At 47.4% G+C, this 5,387-nt stretch overlaps 2 non-coding genes across 2 annotated transcripts; one reads left to right on the top strand and one right to left on the bottom strand.

Annotated features, from left to right (window-relative positions):
* The first annotated feature begins 393 nt into the window (after positions 1-393).
* TRNAL-UAA lies at positions 394-476 on the top strand. The gene has a single exon. It is a non-coding gene; the product is annotated as a tRNA-Leu (tRNA).
* A 658-nt stretch (positions 477-1,134) lies between these two features.
* Positions 1,135-1,217, bottom strand: TRNAL-UAA. The gene has a single exon. It is a non-coding gene; the product is annotated as a tRNA-Leu (tRNA).
* Positions 1,218-5,387: the final 4,170 nt, after the last annotated feature.

Below are 5,387 nucleotides of genomic sequence, written 5' to 3'. Positions count from 1 at the left end.
CCTGAATTCCACTTCTGGTGGACCCCTGCTGCTGCTGCTACCCTTTGAACAATTGGTACAAAAAATCTGGCTACTGCTTCTCTTTAAGAAAACACTCTGTCCTGCTGTGCACCTCAAAACAATTAATCAAAACCTAAGAAAAAGCAAGCACTTCACTGCTGGGGGATAACAGGCCCTGCCAAAAAACACTGCACAACTCCCACTGAGCTTTGAACTCATGACCGCTTGTCTATAAGAACAGTGGTCTAACCTTGAGCTATATGACAAAATGCTTGCCCCTGCTCCAATGCCTACATAAGGGATGCTGCGCTTGTGATAGTCACGCACTCAAGGCAGCGGGCTCGTTGATGACATCTCAAGAAGTCATTCTGCAGGGGGCAAGCTATAGCACTCACCAGAATGGCCGAGTGGTTAAGGCGTTGGACTTAAGTTCCAATAGACATATGTCTGCGTGGGTTCAATCCCCACTTCTGGTAAGGTGCTGCTCTCAGCTACCTTTTATTCCATTGCCTCAGCACAGCTGCTATAAGGGAAGCTCCAGCCACCCACGGCTGGACAAGGCGAATGAGTTTGCAAACCTCCCTCTGCAGTAAGGCTCCATTTTGATTTGAACTCATGACCACTGGTTTAAAAAACCAATGCTGTGAGCCATGGAGTGGGCCCAAGACAAGTCCACCCACCTTTGTGAAACTGCACCTGCCAGGATCATCTGGGGATGGGTGCCAGCCCAAACACAACTGGATCCTTGGAAACGTCCCTATGCGTTCCTGTTTCCTTGTGAGAGCCATCAGGGAGCCCCGGGATGTCCGAGTAGTGAAAGCATTGGGCTTGCAGTCCAGTAGGCACTTATCTGTGTGGCTCAGAATCTCACTGAGGCCAGTGTGCTGATCTGCGTGCTCTAGGTCCATCCCCTTTCTCCTTTTGGTGGAGGTGGGTGGACTTGTCTTGGGCCCACTCCATGGCTCACAGCATTGGTTTTTTAAACCAGTGGTCATGAGTTCAAATCAAAATGGAGCCTTACTGCAGAGGGAGGTTTGCAAACTCATTTGCCTTGTCCAGCCGTGGGTGGCTGGAGCTTCCCTTATAGCAGCTGTGCTGAGGCAATGGAATAAAAGGTAGCTGAGAGCAGCACCTTACCAGAAGTGGGGATCGAACCCACGCAGACATATGTCTATTGGAACTTAAGTCCAACGCCTTAACCACTTGGCCATTCTGGTGAGTGCAGCAAGCTTCCCTCAGCAAAAGAACTTCTTGGGATGTCATCAACGACCCCACTTCCTTGACCACAAGACTATGGCAAGTGCATCATCCCTTACATAGGCATTGGAGCAGGGGGAAAGTATTCTTATGCCTGGCTCCATAGGTCAGGGGTTAGTTCTCTCCTCTTGTGATATAGCATTTATGAGTTCAAAGCTCACTGGGGCCTGGGCAGTAGTTTCTGACAGGACCTGTTGTCCCCCAGCAGTGAGGTGCTTTCCCCTTTTGGTTCTCACGTTTCACAGAAGTGCAAGCTTTCTGCCACAAGCCTGTGGCACTGCCTTACACACCTGATGTTGGCTGCAGAGTCTGGGGCGATGTGGAATCGCCCAGAGTAAGAGGGCTGGATCACGTTTGAGGGTGTTCGCCTGGAGTGGAGAAGCTACTCCTTGAAGATGGCTGAGTGGTTAATGTCTTGACCTCCACAGCCTAAAGACCCTGCCATCTAGCTATTTGAACTCTGCTTCTCGGTGGACTTTGCTGCTTCTTGTTGACCACTTGGTAGAAACCTTCAAGCAACTGCTGCTGCTACTTCCCTTTAACCTGCGCGCCTCTCACTTCTCAGTGTTATATTCATAGATGTTCATGAAGAACTACAGAATTCCTAACAGGACCACAAAATTCGGGGCCAGGTAGTGTGCATTATACTATAATGTATGACTGTGGTTTGCTCTTGACCTGTTTTTTTTCAAAATCTCTCTGATCTGTATTGCTCTTCTGATAGACCTGTATCAGAGGGGTAGTTGTGTTAATCTGGATCTGTAAAAAGCAATTGACTTTCATTTGATTGCAGTGGTTCTATTGAGCAGGAATGCATTGTGAAATGTGAATTAGGCATTGCAATGGGGGAACTTGCTAGCAGAACTTTCTGGTGGGTCAGACACTGGTAGGACTATCCTCCAGGTACCTTAAAAGAAAGCAGGGGCTCAACAAGGCCAGGGACCCAACAAGGCCAGAAACCCAAAGCCCCCCTTTAGCCTTCTTGTGGTTTAAGTGAGTACCCTCAATGGGTAACAAATAGAAAGGGGGTACTAAGATTTGAAGTGCCTGGTACTCTAGATACTTAAGCCAAGAAAGCAACAAATTGAACAAGAACTGCTCAGAACCTTGGCCCTATCCAACCTTTGTGGAGAGATGAATGTGAGTTAGGGTGTCAGAATCTTGACTGGTAATAGTGACAATAAAAAGATCCCAACCCAACTAGACTCTCCTGTACCTCCTCCGTTCTACAGACTAAATTAATGACTGTGTTTCATGACAGTGCTATTCTTACGGTCATCCTCCTCCCCTCCATAAAAAAATAATTTAGTTATCATGTTACATTATCTTGGATGTGGCTCCATGAGAAGAAATTCAGGCAACTCCCATTGACTTCCGAGAGAACAGAAGCTAGGCTACTGTTGGGATGAGCACCACACGGCTGCATAGTATCAGCCATGGCAGGGCCTCTGCATGAGACAATGCTGCCTCGGGCAATTAGTCAACAGGATTCACATTAGCCCGAGGCAGCATTAACTCCTGTTGGGATATCTGTCCAAATATCTCCAGGATCAAGCAGGGATGACAACATGGATACAGGCTGCTCCCACCTCCAACTTTAAATGTCCAACTGATTCTTTGTACAGCCCCAACTCTGTGCATGGCTGAGAGCAAGTCTAACATGTGCCACCTCAAAACACCACTTCCTTTCCTTGGCCCCTGCACTGGGGGCTGCTGGGATGGTGCCATGAGGAGCCAACTCAACCAGCTGTATGCTTTTTGGGGACGCCCCAATGCTGGAGGAATCCCCAGAAGGGGACTTGCTGCCAGTCTCTACTCCCATTCCACTGCCGGAACAGCACAAAAGGAGCAGAGCAAGGCAGAGAATCTACCACATGGTTTCTGGGCCTGATTCTCCACTCATCTACACCAGTGTAAATCAGGAGAAACTCCACTGAAATCAAGGGTGTCACACCGGTGTAAAACCAGTGTGAGAAGTTAATCCGGATAGCGAGAGAGGGCCTTATTATCCTTTCATTCACACTCCATTGTGGACATCAGTGGATTTACTCCTGATTTATAGTAGTGCAAGCAAGAGGAGACTCACACTCTATAGCGATGCACATATATAATATTAGTATTTTGAGTGTATCCATCCTTTTGGATTTGCATGTGAATCTGAAATAATTGTATGCGAATCTGAGTTGAGCTTTAATTGTTTTTTTAAACAATATACCCTTATCTTTCTGGAAGCAGTTCTGGCCATCAAAGAGTTGTCACTGATGAACTAGCTAATTGGTTTCCAATACTTAACCTTGTATTTCACTTCATTATTGGTGTCTGTTCCCTCTAGTTTTACATTAGTATCAGAACATTCATTTAGAATCCAGTCAATCTTCCCTGGGCCAGCTCTGCACTTTCAATTTTTCATTCAGTGAGGACACAATGGGAATAATGTTTGCATCTGTCAAGGAGACACACGAAAACTTTTGAGTTGCATTGTCTAGTGCAAAAATGTTCCCGGAAGATGGGGCTCAAGAAAGAAAAGAATAGAATTAAGACACTAAGGACTGTTTGTTATGGTGAATAAGTCATCGGCAGCCAGGAGGTCTATAAAAATAGAGAGCTGAAATCCTTAGATTAACATTTTGTTGAAAAATGACTGTCAAATAATTGCTTCTATGAGGTTTTTTTTTTTTCACTCCCCTTGTTTGCAATATCATCTTAGAAGCTAGAAAATGTGTCTTTAGGGCAGGGGTCAGCAATGTCTGGCACGCGGTTCGCCAGGGTAAGCACCCTGGCGGGCCGGACCAGTTTGTTTACCTGCCGCGTCGGCAGGTTTGGCGGACCGCGGCTCCCACTGGCTGCGGTTCGCTGTCCCAGGCCAATCGGGGTGGCTGGAAGCCACGGCCAGCACATCCCTCGGCCCGCACCGCTTCCCGCCACCCCCATTGGCCTGGGACAGCGAATCGCGGCCAGTGGGAGCCGCGGTCCACCGAACCTGCTGACGCGGCAGGAAAACAAACTGGCCCGGACCGCCAGGGTGCTTACCCTGGTGAGCCGTGTGCCAGAGGTTGCCGACCCCTGTTTTTTTGGGGCATTAGTCCAGTGGTTAAATGGTATTATAACCAGATTGAGACCCAGCTGATGTAAATCAATTACTTAAATGAGGCCACACCAATTTACATCAGCTAGGGATCTGGTTCCCCGTGAGTGTGCATCAAAATCTGTATCTTGGTTCTGAGCTTGATTCCGGACCTCACCTTTCAGAAGGGCCTGGGAACATCAGCTCTGGTCCCTTTCTCCACTATACGAGGGGGATGCAGGGGGTGAAAAGGGAACGAATGCCATTTCACACTGGCGCCATCTTCCACTACCTGGTTTGGGCACCTTTAAGTCCCAAAGACAAATTCAGACTAGAAATAAAGTATGCATTTTTAACAGTGGGGTAATTAACCATTGAACCATTTTACAGAGGGTTGTGCTGGAAATCTTTAAATGTAGATCATTTGTTTTAGAAAAAAAAATAAGTGTGCTCTAGTTCAATCACAGCTGTTGGATTTAAAGCAGGAATTAATTCATGGAAGTTCCATGGCCTGTGTTATGCAGGAGATTGGGCTAAAAGATCACAACAGTCTCTTCTGGCCTTAACATCTATGAAGGCCCCTGTGATGGGGTATAGAAACTCCACACGTGCCTAGAAAGGGTTAAAGGGAGTCTGAGATCTCTATTCACCTCACCTGATACTCTTGGGGTCAGGCTGATGGAGGAACTCAAAAGAACAAGTTCAGGGAAGTGAAAGGAGGGAGCACAGGGGAGAGAATGGGTGGAAGTCCTCTTGCGGGAGGAGAGGCTGGATAAGGATCCAGGTAAAGGAAAAGAAGAACTGCAAGAGCCCAGACAAACCCCCTGTGGGGGATTCCCTGTGAAAGCACAGGATTTTGGGGATGTGACCCCACAAGTTAATGTTCTGAGGAAAGGATTGGGAGCTGGAGGGAAGAGGAAGAGAGGCTGAAACCTCAAACCCAGCAGGAGTCAGAGGTCCAGAGATATTTATGGTTTAGACTTTATTTTTGTTGGAGAGATGGACTGAAGGGAACTTCCAGAAGAGACAGATGATTGTTTGGGGTTTTCTATACTGGCTTTTATGC

The sequence above is a fragment of the Mauremys reevesii genome, linkage group 6 (assembly GCF_016161935.1).
Source record: "Mauremys reevesii isolate NIE-2019 linkage group 6, ASM1616193v1, whole genome shotgun sequence".
NCBI lineage: Eukaryota > Metazoa > Chordata > Testudines > Geoemydidae > Mauremys > Mauremys reevesii.
The sequence above is the reverse complement of the archived record's forward strand: the minus strand, read 5'-3'. Positions and strand labels throughout refer to the sequence as shown.